We start from the raw sequence: 18,582 nt of genomic DNA on the forward strand, positions 1-18,582 counted from the left end.
TCCCTGCCTCTGACTTCTAGTCTGCCAGCAGCTGACCTTGCCTCTTGGTTTTTGCAGTTGTAAAATGGGCATAATAGAGACTAATTGCTGATGGATGGGGGGGTGGGGCAGGGCTGGGAGAGCTGGTTGGGGGATGGCTAATGATTATTGGCTTGAAAATTACAGAGGAGAGAGGGGAAGAAACAGAAGGAAGGTTTTGCAGTGAGTGTGGGATGCAGGAGCTGCTTCTCTAGAGATCTCAGAGCTTTTTTGTACAGATGGTCTCATTCCTCTCATTTGAACAAAGGGGCAAAAAAATAAAAGGTCAAGCAATTTGCCCAAGGTCATATGAGAAGTCTGGGAATGAACCCAAGTGTTGCAGGTGCTGCCAGCCTGCTGTAACCAGTGGGTTGTGTTGCCTGTTCACAGGCTGTAAAAGCTGTTGATGCAGACAGAAACCCCACCATGTGCTTCAGTTCCCAGTACCATGCATTGGGCAGAGTTGGGAGTCACTTCAGCAGACCCAGAGAAGCATTTGAGGGGGATGCAATGGCTGCACAGCAGCTCTGGTTCTGTGTATTATCCAGTGTAAGGCCAAGGACCATAATGCCTGGGCTAAATTCTGTTGCCAGTTTCTCTCCAAGTAAAGCCAGAGCAGCCTGTGGGAGGGGGATGCAGACTTGCTGGGATGGGTGTGAGAAAATGATGGGAGCCTGGAGCCACTGTGATCCTCCCAGGCTCTGCAGCAGGAAAGAGTCCACCTTCCTAAGGACTCTTTCAAGTACCCCAGGCATAAAAAACAGCCTGAAGTCCACCTGGATCTGCCATGAGTCTGTGGTTGAACCTCTGCTGAGCCCAAAGCCCTGGGCTTTGCTTTTGTTGGTCACTCACACCACCGGAACAAAGTGGTTGGGCTCAGCCCTCACCCTGAACGGGGCTGCATGGGTGCTCCTCCATCCCATGGCTCACATCCACCCTCCAGAGAAGCTTCACTGCTTCCACAGAGGTGGGCCTGTCCTAGTACATCAACCCACCTGCTTGGCATTGAGTGATTTAGCACTGAAAATAAAGGGGACTCACCTGGACTGTCCTACAGCTCCCAAAAATCCCATGCTGTGCATGGTGCCGCGGAGTCTCCCTTCTGCTCGGTGCAGAGGGACCATACCCTGACCGCACTGCTGGGCCAAAATGCAGCATCAGGGAGGGGCAGGTATGAGTACTGCTCTGACACCACACTGCAGTCATCCATGACTCCATCAGCACCAGAGGAGATGGGACATGCAGGAGCAATGTCAGCCCAGCAGGGAGCTCACAGCAGCCTCTCTGAGATCAAACTGTAGAAGACGGTAAAATGGACAGGAGAACAGAAGAAAGGAGGAAGATGTCTCAAGTCAATTGCACCAAGAAAAACTCTGCATGAGGTGAAGGAACTTCACAGCAGAGCCAAGGCAGAACAGACAGCTGAAGTCGAGAAGCAAATTTGAGCCCTGAGGCCAGGAACAGCAACCAGCCCTGCATGAGCAGCCACAAAAGGAAGGTCCCATCAAGTGGTGCCGTGCCACGGAGAGGTGGGGAAGGCAGTGGGTTAAACACGCAGGCCTGGGACCGTGCTGCAGGTGTTAGATCCTGACAGTTCCCTGCTGTGGCTTCCTCTGGAGAGGCCTTGCTCAGCCAGCTCTTGGTGGATGAAAACAGCAGTGGATAGACAGTGAGGGCTCAGTAGCCTCACAGGTACTGCTGCTTACCCAGCAGCGAAGACTGCTGGATAAAACACCTCTGAAGTGAGGAACCTCTCTGCACACTGCGGATGCAGGGAGCTCAGAGGTGTCTTTTAGACTGACTTTGTCCTGAAAGTTTGCAGTTATTAATTCTTTGCCTGGGCAATGCAGGCAGGCCACAGACTGGGGCAGCTGTAGCCAAATCCTCATTGCCCTGACTGGGGCAAATCCCCAGCGCCCTGGCGTTGATAGCTTTGTGTTTGAGTGAGGGCAGTCTGGGGCCAGGCCCTGCTTGCCCCTCTCCCTGGCTGCCAGGCTTCCAGGGACGGGAGCAGCTCTGTTCCTGCCTGCAGGGACCATCTGTGGGCATGTAGCTATTGCCAGGCAGGCGGTACCAAAGGATTCCTGTGCTAGCAAGAGTCTTTTGTTGCTGTTGTTTCAAAGTCTTTGAAATGCATGTTTTGTTTCCTTGTTCTGACATGACAAAGGACTATTTTAATTGCTGTGTATTAAATCTGTTCATGGGGGAAAAAATGAAGGACTGCTTTAGCCTGCTGTTCTTGGGGAGCTGGTCTGTTATCAATAGCCTCTTTCTACCAGAGTTCAGCAGGAGATGGCTTCAGCCTCGTCAGAGTCAGTGGTGGCATATTCCCCAGCCTATATTCCCTGGGTGTGGATGTTCAGCCTCAAAGGAGGATATATAGCAATGCAAAGGGCTGATTCTTCCCTCCTGTCCCTCCCCTCCTGCTGACAGCTTGAAGATCCCTGACTTAGGGTACTTCCCTTTCAAATATTTTCATGCCAATATAAACAGAGCTGCCCAGCTCCTGGTATTCTGGTGTGCAGGACCCTTGTGCCAGGCTACAAAGCAGGACAGGCCAGTGACACCAAGCTGTCCCTGGGAAACATGGTTTTGCAGCACTTTCCCTTGGCTACAACAGAGCTCTGTCCGATGCTGGGACTGCCCACACCTGATCGAGCTGGCCAGAAGATTGCAGGGGCAGGGAGAGAGGTGGGTGTTGCGGTGGAGCTTGCGAGGCAAGGGACCAAGAGAGTGACTCAATATGTGAAACCTGACAGCTCTGTGTCAAGGTCTGGCCACAGCACAGAGCCACGGAGGGGAACGAGGCTCATCAAATTGAGCCTGGGAAGGTTTCCAAAACCTTGTCTTCACAAGCCAACAGTGTGCAGGTTTGCATAAATATCTCTAAAATTCATCAAACAGTTCAAATGAAATACACTAAGGAAGGAACTATTTCTGCATTTAAATCCACACACAGTTACTCCTCTGTCTTTGAAATCCAGCGATGCCCGCCCCTCCATCAGCCTAGGAGCAAGGTACATTCCAGATGGTTCCCCCATCCTAAAAAACTGCACTGCACAGCCGATTAAATTCTGCTTGTTGTAATTAAGCCTGACACAATTAGCTGTCAAGCAGGGCACTCATCTGTTTTATGTTGCAATCTCTTCAACAGGCGAGGCTGCTAGACAAGATTGTCACTTTTCGAAAAGATTTTCATTAGTTACCCTGGGCTCTGTGTCAGGCTATGAAATATAAAAATGTGCTCTGTAGCCAAGTCAGGGAAATTCTCATTTAATGGTCCACACAGTATTATGAAAGTAATGTACTCTGAAAATGAATGCATTTTGGAACATTTCGGAAGAAATGTAATTTGTCTGCTAAGTAATAACTGCATGTTCATGAATTTACTGATTTTTTTCAATATGCCTTTCGTAAAGTTGAAAAGACTTGTTCTGACCTAAAATGAGAGGAAGAGAAACTGTTGATTTTAATGTTACTCCTTCCTCCCTCCCTCTCCCCCTCCCTCTTTCTTTCATTCTTTCTTTGTTTTCCATCACTTCCGTGCACCCTCAGTATAAGAACCAGGCACTGTCTGATAAAAGTGGAAGCTTGGCAGAGAAGAAATACGCAGCCAAAATGGAAAAGACAGAAAATAATTGCGGTCGGTGAGGAATGAGGGAGCTCCATCTTTCTGTGTCTTTAAGAACAAAGAGCAAGAAATCCCCTGTTGCTCCTCACAGTTCAACAACCAGCATCTGTCAGTGGAGATGCAATTACAGTTTTCCTGTTTTGGTGGGACTTTGAATTTTCTGCATTGCTAATGTCAGAGGCTAAGGGGGGGTCAAACACACAGAGTTGCGGGTGCTTCTCGCCACCAAAATTCAGACTTGCAATCAGAGAAAATAAGGAAGAATTCCAGGCTGGCAGAGCCTTCTCCTTTCCTTATAAATACATCTGGACTGTAGGACAAATGCTTTGACCCTCTCTGTCTGGTGCATTGCCTCTCTCTGCTCCAGTTCACTCCAGTGCTGAAGCATTCGTGACTCTGGGTTCAGATGTGATGGTCTAAACTGGGGATCATGCACAGCCAGGGAGACGGGGACAGAGCTGAATGGCCATGGAAATTCTGCCTGAGCTTTCCATCAGAAGAGAAGTAGTGTTGAGTTACTGGGTTGAATCAGGCAGGAATTTGATAGGGGGCAGAGAGGAAAATGAAAAACCAGGTAAGTGGAAACCAAGTTGGGAAAAAAAGAGGAAAATAAGTGAGGAATTACAGTGAGAATTGGGACTGTAGTCACAACTGGCATGAGTGAGCTCAGCAAGCTTCTGCATTTACTTAAGATGTGATTTTGATGGTTGCAGGATGACACAGTCCAGACCTGGGTGAACCAGCACAGCTGAAGCAGTGTTGTCACTGCATCCTGCCAAGCCATGGTTAGAAATTATTCTCCTCTGATCTGTTATTACCCCCACACTTGTGTATTTACGTGGCCCTGTGTGGCCTTGAACAGGAACAAGTAAAGAGTGGCATATATTACTGTCTTGATATATCTGTACAAATTGGGCTTGTCAGTTTATACGTTGAGATGAAATATAGTTTTCAGATCATAAGAAGTTATGTGCTGAAGTCTGAACCCTGCTGCGACAAGCATTACCCAGCTTTGTTTGCTGCCTGTTACTGGCCATTAACTCCCCAGGCAGACTCTCTTATTCAGAATTCAAGTGAATTTAATCAGGCTTCGTTTACCCTCCTTGGGAAGGAATAAAGTTCATCCAAATTAACACCACTTATCTCCAAATAGAAGCACCCCTGCATGAGGTTCAGTGTGCATTTCAATGATTTGTCTTTTATGGCACACCTTCTCCACACTCAGATTTCCTTTGCAGTCAGACCTTTTCTTGAAAAAGGCTCTCACTTTCCCAGAGCAGTTCTGGAAGTTGTCTCATTCCTTCCCTGGGTGTCTGCACAGGGCTGGGAGCTTGGGGCTGAAGTGGAGCCTGGTCCATTAGCATTCCACTGCACAAGGAGGTCAAGAAAAACTCATCCAGAAGCATGAGGAAGGAGCAAATAAAAGCAGAGCGGGTGAGCTGAAAAAATTGTCTCTTAATTGAGCTGGGTGAGAAGGACTAGTGATTGCAAGGCTTGTAGATCTTTGTTTATGAGAGCTGCCTTCCTGCGATCTGTCTCCATCGGATAGAAGCACCCAAGCTACCTTGAGAGAGCGTCATGCAGGGAGGAGCTGAACCAGAGTGGCTGTATGCAAAACATGTGGGGTGCATGGCTGTGTGCGCGCTGTTCCAGTGCTGTTCCCAAACACTGCCAGCACTTTTGGTCCAAAAAGCAGAGCACTAGGGCTTTTCCTCTCCAGCATGTTCCCTTCCTTCAGCCAGGGCAGGATCACCATGGAGTAGCACAGAACAAAGGGAGAGCTTGCTCTCATACCCCAGGTGCTGATTTTTAAAGATGGTCACATACACCATAGTGTGCATGGATGGGGCAGAGCAATGTGGAGTCACAGATCGTTTGCCATGATGACAACCTTCATAAACAGAGTAAATCTAACATGTCTGAGATAGGAGAGACCCAGGGTGTCCGTGCTGGAGAGCTCAGCTGCATGTGCATGGGGGCTGTTTTACCAGGTCTCTGGACATCTGCTCTCCACCCTGAGCTACTGCTCCAGCCCAGCTGCCAAAGCTTTAACATCCCAGAGAAATGGCTAGTATCCTTTTTTACGCTGGGATGAAATGCCTGGGCAGAAAGAGAGGGTCTGTGCAAGAGACACAGATGGATAGCAGCTCTGCTCCAAGTCCTCTAGCTATCTCTTGAGCAAGCGGTGATCAGTCTGGCGGATGCTGCCCTCAGCACCCAGCTTCCCCCGCAAGCTGCTTGCTCCGTGTAGGTCTGGGGCTCGCCGTGTGGCTTGGCTGATGCGGGCACCCAGGGGGATGCTGGCTTTGCTGCTGCAGGTGGCCAGCACGTGGTGGGTACATGCTAGCAGGGGCTCTTGGCTTGCTGCAACTCGCTGCTTTATTGCAAATAGCTTTGGCCGTAGCTGCTGTGATAACAGTAAAAACCAACCCCCCAAAATCCCTTCCTGCTCCATTCTCTAGCTGTATCTGCTGCTGGCAGAAGCTGTGCCAGCACCAGGTGCAAGGGGCTGCTCAATGAAGGGTACAATGAAACTCAGGTCTGATTTTTTGGTGTCTGTTTAACGCTTTCCTCCCTCCATTACTATTTGTCAGTGGGAATCCCTCCCTTCCTGGGTCGTCAAAGTGAGGGGTATTTTCCCATTTTGTGAGTGTCTTAACGCTGGGACAAGAGTCAGGAAGAGGTCAATGAACGAAAAAGGTCCCCACGTGCCTCCCTTTTCCCCACACCGCTGCTGCTCACCACAGGCTGGGATGAACAGGCAGCTCCATTTAGGTTCGTGCTTGCATTTGGTTTGGGACATCACATAAGTGGAGGCCTCAGCATTTACACCTGTGCTTGAGTTGAAGCCCATGTGTAAGGAGACTCACAGCCTTTTTTGTTCCTCCTCAGCATCTGTCTGATGAGAGCCAAAGAGTCCTGCCAGTCCCATCCAATTTGTCGCACTGAGCTGTTGACCGCTGCACATCTCGGCGCTGGTCACAACTCCCTGATGCATTCAGAGCCTTCATTAGGTTTCACCGAAACCCCACATTGGCAAAGGTTTTTCTGGAGTGACCTCCTACACATCACAAACCACAGGTATCACCCCAGTTCTCCAGAAATAACCTGAAGGGATGGAAGAGAAGCTCTCTGTTGTCTTTCAGGTAAGTGAATTTAAATACATAACTCTGACAGTTTCAATTATTATTCTTTTAACCGCACTACAAGAGAAGAAAAAAAAAGAGATTTATCACAAAAGATTGTTTGGGGGGAAAGGGGGGGTAGGACGGGGGAACTCTAGAATGTTTTATTTATGGGAAAACTGCAAATTACCTTAATCAATTCCTTTACTAAGCTGTGTCAGCTACTAAAACATTGTTCTTTGTGGGTGAATAACTTCTAATTTGAGTGTTCTAGTATTCAGCAGAGTGAGGTAATGGATTAGCAATTGCCTGTATTGTAAATGTCATCTTGGCATAATTAGGGTGATTATTGTTAACCAGTGGAGTTTAGTATTTATCTGTCACTGGGTGAGAGAATATAACAAAGCCCCAATTAGTTATAAATGGTGGTGGGTGGCGGGAATGGAACATAGCCTCTGAAACGCTATTTTTGTTTTAAATTTGTTTCAGTGGTGTTTATTTGGTTTTAACATCCACATTAAAGTGATCTCCCCCTGACAAGAGGGATAGTAAATCATGTGCACACGTAGGTGCCATGTGTGTCAGGGCAGGAATTACAGCAGAGAAGGCAACGTGAGCAGGAGCACCACTCCAGTTTACTGCACAAAGCACAGGTTGCTGCCTGCCTGTTCTGAAGCAGGTAAATTGTCTTCCACTGTGCCCAGCTGGGAATACGTGCGATCCCTGAATCTGTCTGGTATTGCAGGCTCAAGAAAGCAAAAAAAGATGTGAGAAAAGCTTTTTTAACTGACTCCATCCTGATTTCTCCTTTTCTGATCCACTCACCTTTGTCCCTTTGCCCTCAGAGTTGTATTTGCCCTTTAAATGGGCCAAGTGAATGTTTGATCTGTGGTAACAGTCACTCCCTGAGAAATGGGAGCAGAGTAGTAGTAGAAGTTCACATCAGTAGAAAAGGGATGCTAAGTTGCTGGAAGATAAACATTCCTTCAGCTGACAGCTGTCTCTGTGGTGCTTCTGCTAGCTCCGGTTCCCAAACATGTGCACCCCTTGGTTGCAGTGCAGTTTAGGTGGCCTTTCCAAATCCAGCAATGCAGTCAGTAAGCACCTGACTGGACTGCACCCGCTGTGTCATCTCTGAAGGACACCAGCATACCCAGAATCAGCACCAATGTCAAGTCTTAAGTCTTAATTCCCATTTAGGCTCCTCGCTGCCCATTCATTTCTAACAGCGCCCTGTTTCTGATAGTCAAATGGGTACTTTAAGGGGAAGTGGTCTGAGTTCAGCTCTGCAAGGGAAGGGATGCAAAACCTTATTACAGGCAGCTATGGAACAATGTCCGCACTGGAAGCATCATCTCCTTTCCCCCCAGGGCAGTCGCAGCTGGCTCAAGGCACCAGGGTTAATGTCCTTTGCAAATACTTATCCAGCCTAATAGAACTGGGGATATTGCTATCACTCACAGATATTTCAAATCCTTCCTCTTAATCCTGACAAGCTCTTGCCCTTAATAACTTCAGTGGGACTTTTGCCAGAGCAAAGACTGTCAAGTCAGATTCTCAAATTAAATGAAAAGAAAAGCAGGAAGGGAAGTTCAAGGTGAGGGTTTTTTCCTTGGTGCTCTTTATGGATGTTCATAGCTGGAAACTTTTTCTTTTCCCCTTCTGATTATCTAAATGATGGATGAGTCAAACGTCCTGAGAAATATTTCCAGATCCAGACACAAATGACAGAGGATGAACTGAGCAAAGCCATCAGGGGCTGAGAAAAGACAGAGAAAGAAGTCTTAGAGAGCTGATAGGGAAATAAAAAACTCAGTGGAAAGAAAGAGGTTTTGGAGGAAAGCAGGGATCACATATACTTTATGAAGCTTGCACGTGGAAAGAGTTTATACGTTTTTAAATAATGGATATTTAGGTATATTTAGGTACATTGTAATCATTCATTGGTTTAGGCTATCTCGGACAACAGGTTGCTTGTGGCCACAGTGTACTACGTGGTAGTTTTCAAATTCTTTGGAAACCTTTTGCAGTGCTCCGTCTCCTGTGACACAGATTATCTCAGCTTTCTTTAAAAATGAGAGGAACATTTCTATGCTCTTTGTGGCAGAAAACCTAGAAAACATGAAGCTGAGAGCCACAAAGCAAATAAAGATCCAGTTCTTGTTTTAAGACATTCTCTGATTGCTGGAGACACTCCTACTCTAGGGAGGGAAGAGGCTTGATTGATGGTTTGTGAGGTTTAGGGCAAGTGGTGTTGATAAGTGATGAGCTTTTGTCAGGGTATGAGCCACAGGAGACAATGAGCAGCAAGAACAGAAGATTTGAGCTGCTCTTAGGAAGAGCTGGCATTTTCCTGCACCTTTTAAAAGTAGGCACAAGATGCCATGGGATCCCTCCATGCACCTGCTGAGCAACAGGACAGACCTTTCTCTGCCCAGCATAGCCTTGTCTAGCCCAGCACCATGTGAAGTTTGGCAAACTAATATCCCCCTGGGGAGGTAGTATCCCTCCAGGCCCAACCTCACCCTGAACAGTTTGTTTTCCCCCAGTGTGCACCTTTTCACCCAGGGAAGGAACTGATGTCACCACCTGAAAATCTGCAACATCTCTGGGAGGATCTGTGAGCCTGTGGCCGCAGCAGGGCACGACTGCAGCAGCCAGAGGCTTGCCAGTAAAAATAGGTTTTGACCTGTTTTTGGAGTGGGTGCGACCTGGATTTACGTATTGCTTCCATTGTAAACTATATAAAGCTGGTAAATACTCCATAAGCCTAACTTAGATCCTGATTGTACCTGAAACGAGCCCATAAATCCAATGTACTTTTTTGCAAATGCAGCCAAATTTCTGCTATTATTTATTTAGATGCATCTGGGAGCTTACAAATTTGCAAAGATTTGCCAGCACAAATATTTTTCAAAAAAGCATTTCCCCACTTCTTTGTAAATATTCTGCCTCCAGCCTTTGTGGGAAAAAAGATGTTTTGGCCAAAGTAGGAAAAAATAAAAATCTATAAGCATTTTATAGAACTTGTCAAATACAATTTTAGTTTAGTTTTACAGAGGAGCAGGACTTCCTATTCTCTTCAGCGTCAATGGGAAGGTCAATATTACTTCTATAAAACCTTCAGCAGCAAGGCTTTTTACATGGGTATGTCCACTTCCATGGAGAGTCAATAGATACGCTCACAGCAATTCATGAACAGAATAGGAGGGATCAAAAGGGAATTTTTGAGAGGTTGAGTTCGCTTGTATGAACTGAAGCAGAAACTGATTCCTTAAAGGCTTGATCCAGCCCCTACTGGGAGATACGAAATTGCTTCAACAGAAGCAGGACCTGACCTTCACCAAGAGACAAGCCAGGACCTGAAGGAGCCCTAACGGCTTAACACAGGCACCGACATGCCAGCAGCCACCTCCTCACCCTGCCTTTGGATTGCAGTCAGTCCCTGGGAGAAAATAGAAATTCATCATAATGAACAGATCAGGGAAGCTCAGCTCAGTAGCACTATTTAACGCCTGATAATCCCTCATCCCAATTTGCTCCAGTTTATTAGACATCCCTGGAAACAAGCGTGATGGAAATACCATGGAAAGATGACAGCAAGCAGAGCTGTCAGTTCATGGCCTCTCCATCAATGGATTCTTCACAGAGAACAAAGCTGGCACTTCCCTCTCCTCTTCCCAGCTTCATGTCAAGAGAATGGAGGCATCCCCATGCTGCAGCCAAGAGGGGCACTTCTTGATCAGGTCTGGAGAGAAAATCAAGCCAGCCATGTCCACAAGTGTCAGCGCCAACAATCCTCCCGTAGTAACGGGAAAAATCCCAGTATGGGCAGAAAAGGGCAGATTAAACTGGCTGAACTAAGCTGTTTGTATCTGACGACACCAGAGGGAAGTGTTACTTCCCTCCCCCCATCCCTTATGCTTCAGCATTGCCACTTGGCTCAGATAATTTACTTTTAATAGTCTAGTTACAAATGAGATTACAAAGGAAGCACGTGACTCAGAACAGGGATTTCTGAGTCACATTCCCATTTCCCCCTCATGCCTCCTAGGCCTCTAATAAACTACAAAGAGACATTAAGAAAACACTAAGAACTCTTCATCTGCTGAGATTCGGGAACTGGTACAGTGAGCAGGCAATAATGGATTTCGTGTATTTGTAATATGTCCCTGCGGCAGCGACTAAACAAGGGAGACGGGAAGTTCAAGTGCTCAGGACAGAGGCTGCCCAATCAGCTGGCCAGCTGTGGATAGAAAGCAGATGAGCAGTGTCTGAGGCTGGGTGAACACGCCTTTCCCAGACAGTCTTTCAGGAGGCTTTCACCTGTACCCGTGCCTCACTCCCTGGGAAACCCAAGGGGAATGAAGTAGTTGTCATCTGTGCTTTGAGACATTTTCTACATCACCCCCCAACATGTACTGTATCGCTTGAGCCAGGTTAAATCACAGCATGCAAATGGGAAGAGAAAAGGGGCCGCGTCCTATCTCTGCCTGTGTGACGTCCCTGACTGTAACACCAGTTCAGCAGACAACTGCAGGTAATGGGAAAATCAAGCAGAGGTTAAAAACATATACATAGAACTAATTACAGAAAGAGAGCTAAGCCCAGGGTGGATGAGAGCCCTTGATAAAGGAAATGGCTTCACCAGGTAAATGGAGCAGTTGGCCTCAATGGCTTAGGTTATTTTTTTTTTTTCTTCATGTAGGTCAGATGTCTTCCCGAGGGGGTTTCTCTTAACCTCCCTCTTAGGATCTCAATTACACACTCAACACAGATTAACAACAACAACAGTTAGAGCAAAAGAAACCTCAGTGGAAAACACAGTGCACTTAGACCAGAACAAATAGCAAAGGGTTCACGGGGAAGGAAAATCAATGTGGCTGATATTTATTACACTCTTTATGAAGGTAGATGGGACTCAACCAGAGTCCTTTTAGAGTTCTGTTCTGCTTGGGTTTTGCCATAAACAAAAATGATGAGTCCAGCCCTTCATTACAGCTTTGTGCCCAGCACATTTTAATTAGGATTAGGAAAATAGACAGGGAGGGAAAAAAGCAGGAGAAAAATAAAGAAAAGAGGTGAGAAAAAGCTCAAGCTAATTCATAGTTTTGTATCAGTTCTGTTCAGGCTTCTGTTGGATCTTCCAAAAGCAACATCCCTTTTCATTCAGCTTGGATAGTTGCTGTTCAAACAGGCTTTTGAACACCACACATGAAGAGAAAATAAACAACCATGAGCAGGGAGGGGAAAGGGGGAAAAAAAGAAGGCAAACAAGGCAATATGTGTAGAATCTAACACAACACAGCATTCCACGCTGGGAGGCAAAGACCAGTGATGGTGACTGTAATTCAGCACGAGTGGGAACAAAGTAGAAAAAGGGCAGAGGAAAAGCACGTTGTGAGTAATCAACAACAACTTGCTTTCACCCACTTGCCTCCCAGCATACACACACACAGAGCGAGGTGTAGGAGCACACAGGAACGCTCCTCTGCGTGTGCACTCACACTTGCAGGGCCATAGCCATGATCTCTGTGAGGGATTGCATGGCCGAGACCATGGCAAGGGGCACAGGAGCGTGCACCAGGTTGGCTGATGGAAGCAGTTTCTCACTTACTCTGTCCCATGCTGGCCTGCTTGCACACAAAGTCCAATATGTGTGTGTGTTTGTGCGCAGGTGTCTGTGGAGACCCACAAAATGTGTTCTCCCTGCTTGATCCATCCTATTACATGACTGACTGTGCTCGGACATGGTGGAGATTGATAGCATTGAGATCGGACTCTGGTCAAGGAATTTGAAATCTGATTTGAGGTGAGTCCTGCTTCAGGTATAGCTCAAAAATCAAATTATTTTAGTTGTGGCAGGGAGGGGGAAGAGAAACAGAGTAGGTGAAATAATAGCTAGTTTCTAGCTAAGATAAGCCAGGCAAGACAAAATATTAATTCTGATTCTGTTAGCACACCAAACAGAGAGACACGTAATTCCATCCACCTGTCCAAATCAGAGAAAATTGCTGTCACCAGTGGTGCATAAATCAGGGATGATAAATCATTAAAACCAAGTAGAAATGGTAACGTCCCACCGTTTGATGCCATTGATAATAAACCTGTCTGGGAAAGGGAGATCCTCTGAGTTTAGGGGCTCACATTTATTTGCAAATGAAGGCACAGGTAGGCTTTGAAGCTCTCCTAAGGTTCACAAGCCTCACTGATAGCAGAGGGCATGTCCAATCCAGACTGTATGTTGACATCTTGTATTACTCCATTGCACAGGCATAACACCAGGCTGAATTTGAGCCATCTCCTCAAGCTCATGGCTCTGTCCATCCACTTGCTCCAAAGGGTGGATGGGATGACTTCAGACCTGGAGGAGACCTGAAGATAAAGCCCTGCCCTGCTGTGCTGTGCTTGCTCCCAGCTCTGCCAGTGATATGCTGTGTCATCTTGAGCAATCACTATGGCTAGACACATCCCCTTCCATATCAGATGGCTCATACAGGTGTCCTCATTAACCTCATTAACTACTGAGCCAAAAGGATCACACATGTCTGCTGATGAGATTCACTTTGAGTCTTGGAGTGTGTGTATTGCTCCATCAGCCCACAGTATTCCATCCAACATGATCAAAAGTCTCTTTCCAACATTTGCCAGCACAGCAGGAGTAAAAAGGGATTGAACTGGGTTCAGTGCTTGCAAGAGAGAGGTGTTGCAGTTGAGGCACAGTGAGTTCAAGTCAGGATTGCAAGGAAACTATTCCCTACTCTGTGAAATTAGTGCATCTCAGAAAAAGGGCACAGCCAGTTTATGGAGCATCCTTGGTTTGTCATTTTCCCTGCTGCTGCAATCACTTTGGGCTACCCTGGAGGAGTAGGGCTGTAATCACCGCCACACACAAAAAAGACAGGAGAAAAATCTCCTGGTTTAGGGAAGTAGGGAAACTTTGGCTCAAGCTGTGTCTTTGCAGGAGCTGGCGAAAGCTGCAGCTTTCTGCAGCCACCTGGAGCTTAATTGCCACTTAAAGGAATTATCTTCTGCCTTCATCCCTAAGAAAAGCAACTGTTTGTATGGAGCAGACAGACAGATAGGGAAGGACACTGGAAACTGTTTTGTAGACCTGCTTCCTCTCCTTTCCCCATGTTCAGTGTGAAAGAAAATAGAAACAAAATTCAGCCAACAGCGAGAGGAAGCAGAAGAGGTGCTGGGCAGAGTGTGAGCCTCCAGACGCTGGAATAAGAGAGAACAGACACCTCCAAGCATCCCCGGTCTTGTTTTCCTCCCTCAAGCACCTGCAGTTGGTGGCTGGAACACATTCCTGATGGACTGGTGGACTGGCCCTGTGTCTCGCCAAAGACTCCCTTATGTCACACCTCAGCATAGCTTTTGCTGCTTTTGGCATTACTGTAATTCATGTTTTTAGGGAGTTCTCCCAGCATTTGATAACCCAATGCCTTCACTGGGATTTTGTCAGGAAGACTATTTCTTCTCTCCTTAAAGGAAAAAAAGAACCCCTTTTTTCTTTCATATATACCAGGAATAACTCCTTGCTGAAATAAGCTACTCACTATGGGGAGAAAGGCACTGCACTGACAGACTTGAAAACTGACAACTTACTATTAAACTACAAAAAAAGTCACCACCCCAGTGATGGTGGAGGCTTAGCAGCAGGAGACTCTTTCAGCATCCTTTTGCTGTGCTAAAATCTTCAGGGGAAGTTATAAGAAACCAGAACTGAGCAGGTCTAGCCTCATGCACCCAGAGCTTAAACTAGCCCTGGCTTAAACCCTGAATTGTGGCTTTTTTTACCCTCTTAATTGTCATACAGTCTTGCCTCATAACGTTATGTCCAGACTCCTTTCTGAATATCTCTCTGAGCACTTGGTACTGAGGCATCCAGGCCTTTCTACCACGCTGCAGCGATCTGGAAGGATGCCCCACATTCTTCCTTTTTTTCTTCTTTTGTTCCTAATATTAATGTCTCATTAGTCTATGGGTGTTTCTGCTTACTCAGAGCTCTAGCCCACATCTACATTATATCCCTGTCTCTTTGTTTTCACGTAAGCATCTCTGTATGCATCAATCCAGGTATGTTACCTGTTGCATCCTCAGCATTTGGCTTTGAAGCACTTGGTTTTAGCAGCACTAAAATAATCCAGACCCTCTCCCATACCACCACGTTCTCCAGTCTGCAATCAGGAACTATTGCCAAAGGCTTTATATTTTAAAAATCTGTTGTGCCTTTTTTCACAATGAAATATTTTAACCTCAAACCATCCAGCATTACCTGCACATACCCTGAGGGGCAGAGTAGACAGTCGGAAGGTCCTCAAACTATTAGCATAAAAAGGGATTGATTGAAGGACAGCACTGGGTCAGTAAGACATGTCCTAGGCGTTCATATCCCAAACAGGTAAGGCTGTCAATTTGGAAGAATCAGTCTTTTAGGAAATAATACATTTCCTGGAGTAACTGCTTCCCTGGTCAAAAAGCTTCATACCTAGTAGTTTCTTGCTTTCATTTTCTTGTCCCTGATCATAAGCTCACATATATTGTCATGTCTTTACAGGAGTCAATAGAGATACATGTGCTTATGTGAGCTAAAGATCTGGTCCAAGTCTTGGTCTAGATTACAAACAAGTTTCAAAGAGATTCTTGGCAAATGAAGAAGGAAAATAAGTCTTTTTGTACTCTGAAATTTCCCAGAAATAAAACAAATGCACAGTCAAAACTATTCAAATGACATTTCAGGAGATCAGTCATAGAATCTATTAATGCATTTCTTTTTAAACAGATGGAGTTTGCAAATTTACTTTGAGCTTATAGGCTAACCCGTTCTATTGCCATCATGGCCAAACCTGATTTCTGACATAAAACCCAGCTCTGTGTTCCTAAGAGTCTCCAAGCTGAAATGGATAGGATTCTGCCCAATATAGGTAGGGTTTAATTAGAAGAATAACTTAATGACAATCTTATCAAGGTTGTATCAGCTTTTGAAGCCACGTCACATGCATATTCAAGTAAGTCAGACATATATCCACTGAAAATGGCTCAATTTTCTGGAAGATCAGAATCAAGTGTAGGGTCTCACATCTATACTCACATAAAGCAGTGCCAAACCCTGGGGAAAGCTGTTCTGAAATCAGTGTGACTGCTTGCTCAGTAAAGCTCTGCACAGTCCAGTCCACAGCAGTTATAGCTAAAGGTTGTAGCTACAAGCTTGGGCCTGATGCCCCACTGCATAGTGTGAATGGTAAATGACAATTATTCCCACTGATAAGGCTCTTGCCTAAAGAATTTTATTCCTCTAAAAACAAATAACTGCCCCCCATCTTCTTGTATTGCTAGAGCAGAAAATGTCTCTGCAGTTGTGATTCTCTCTTGACTCTGTATTTGGTGGCCCTGTTACACCCACCTCAACACAGGCTTTATTCTTGGGTGCATTGGGATCATTTGCAGGCAGTGAGTAAAGAGCAGTGATGCTGCTGAGACTCTCCAAGGAGCTTGACAAATTAACTTTAGCTGGTTCCCTAGGATTACATATGCTTTGCAGTCCAGTGCTGCTCATGACTGCATATAGTGCATTCTTGCAGAGAGCTGGGGTTGGGCTGGGACCCAGTTACTTCTCATTTCTGCTTTCTCTTTGCTTCCAAGCTCACACATGCCAACTTCATTGACATGGATGAAATAAGCCTGTGGTACATGGCAGACACAGTTACGGAGGCTGTGAGCAATGAGTAAGCCGGAGCTTTTGTTTGTGTATCAACAGCACAACTGTCAAGTGCATCCTGGCTGCAGGCATTTATTCCAGGTGATGCTGTAAAGAACAGAAACAAGATAGCAAGACGTTGCATGCCACATAGGGTCTGCAGTGCCAGCGATGAGAAAGCTCTCACAAATTAAGCACAGCTGACCTGCCGGAATAAGCCTAAGCAAGAATAGGCCATAATAATTACAGCTCTTTGAAAGCTTCTGTTTCATTAGAGAGACTTTAATAGCTTTATAAAATCAGGAAAGTATTTTAACAGTTTACAGATGGGAACATAAAGACTCTGATGGGTAGTGGCTGGCACATTCAGATGCTGGTTGAGATCCGCGCATGCTTTGTTGCTAATAATCCAGCAAAGGGTGATTGTGCCTGTCTCAGGCTGAACATCTACAAGTTAAAGCAACCATAGATGGGGGCCACTTGTGAAAGTCTTGCCCAGTTAACTTCCTGAGGATCCCACAGAAAATCAGTGGCAGAGAAATAGAAACCAGGGTTGCTGACCACACTGCTCCCCTAGCTCTTCTCCCCAGGAGACTGATTGCAGGCCAAGCTCTGTGGTATTCAGATGTCAGACTCTAGCGAGTCCCTTGAAAGAAAGGAGTAGAGACAAACAATTATCCAGCTTTGAGAAAACTCTTACCTTTGAAACGCTCTCCGTACATGTTATTACCATGTTTGCCTGGTTGCCAACAAGATTTGTACTTGAATAATGGCTTTGCCCCCCCACCCCCAAATCCCATTGACTTAAGGGTTTAGTTTGTGTCTTCTCCTCCTCCTCTTTGTTTTAATTAAGATGCATTTTACTAATTATCCAAAGGGAAACATGAACAACAGATTAAAAACTGAATTATTTAAGAAGCAGGGGTAACTGAGATTTAAGGGAAGGGGCTGATGTGGCTGTGCTCTTATTCAGACATTGCACTTTTCCAGTGACTTTCATCCAGGGAGTCAAATTTGCTGCTCAGACATTAACTAACCCTCTCACTTTCCCCATGAAGAGTTTCCCATGAGCAACAGGCTCCCTTGGCCAGCTGCACAATGGCACAAAGCAGCTCAGAAACCTGCCTGCAAGAACAGAGCATGGCACAGTTTCCTATTAGATCTGTTGGGAAGGGTTATGGCTCCGTTCTGACCATCTGACTGAACACACCAAGAGTGGAAGTATGACAGTATTTTTCTTATCTACTGAAAGGTCTTCTGTGCATCCTAGGAAATATCTGGCCCTGACCACTGCTGGTGAGAAGGCAACAAATTTGACATACATCAGGGAAATCAGAATAGTTGTTGCTAAGGTCTGTCCTCCCATGAGCTCAATCCTGCTGCTGTACGTTGTGAACACAGAGAAACAGGAGCAAGTTTAAGTGACTCCAAAACCAGGCTTAGTACTTCATATTCATCATTTTGATTCTGAAAATGCTAGCGAGAGCAAGGCTTATTTGTTGATGTCTGTTTGATGGGGTTTATTTGTTTGAAAAGGCTAATCAGCTACCAGGATGCAGAGGCAATTGCTTAAATGTAAAGGAAAAGGAAGAAACTGTTCAAAGCTATTCAGATGAGGTTTGCGTTTTGATGTCGGTGTGCAGCCAACTGACAAATGCTGAGCCACAGTCTGGTGTAAATCCAGATGAATTCCATTAGAATCAACAGACTTGCTTCCAATTTATTCTGATGTAACAGAGAGTATGATATTTCCATTCACGTTTACATTAGATTTGTTTCCTGTTTTCCATAATTCAGGCAGTTTCCATTGTGTACAAAACCAGCCTCGGCCAGATCTTGATCTCATTTGCATTGGATGAAAACAATTGTTTCAAATGGAGCTACGCTGGATTTATAATTGCATAAATGGGAGCAGAATCTGATCTATTCCAAGGGAGGATTTCCCAGGGTGTTGCCGTGTGAGAACACCCCTGCCATGGTGAAGTGATCAGGTGCTTTGCCATCGATTTCAATGGAGAATTTTCATCTAAGTTCTGGACTGGAGCCCTAAGCTTGACAGCTGCTGCTTCACCCACACCAAAGGTATAGAAGCCCCTCTTTCCTTC

The sequence above is a fragment of the Falco punctatus genome, assembly GCF_963210335.1.
Source record: "Falco punctatus genome assembly, chromosome: 4".
Lineage (NCBI taxonomy): Eukaryota > Metazoa > Chordata > Aves > Falconiformes > Falconidae > Falco > Falco punctatus.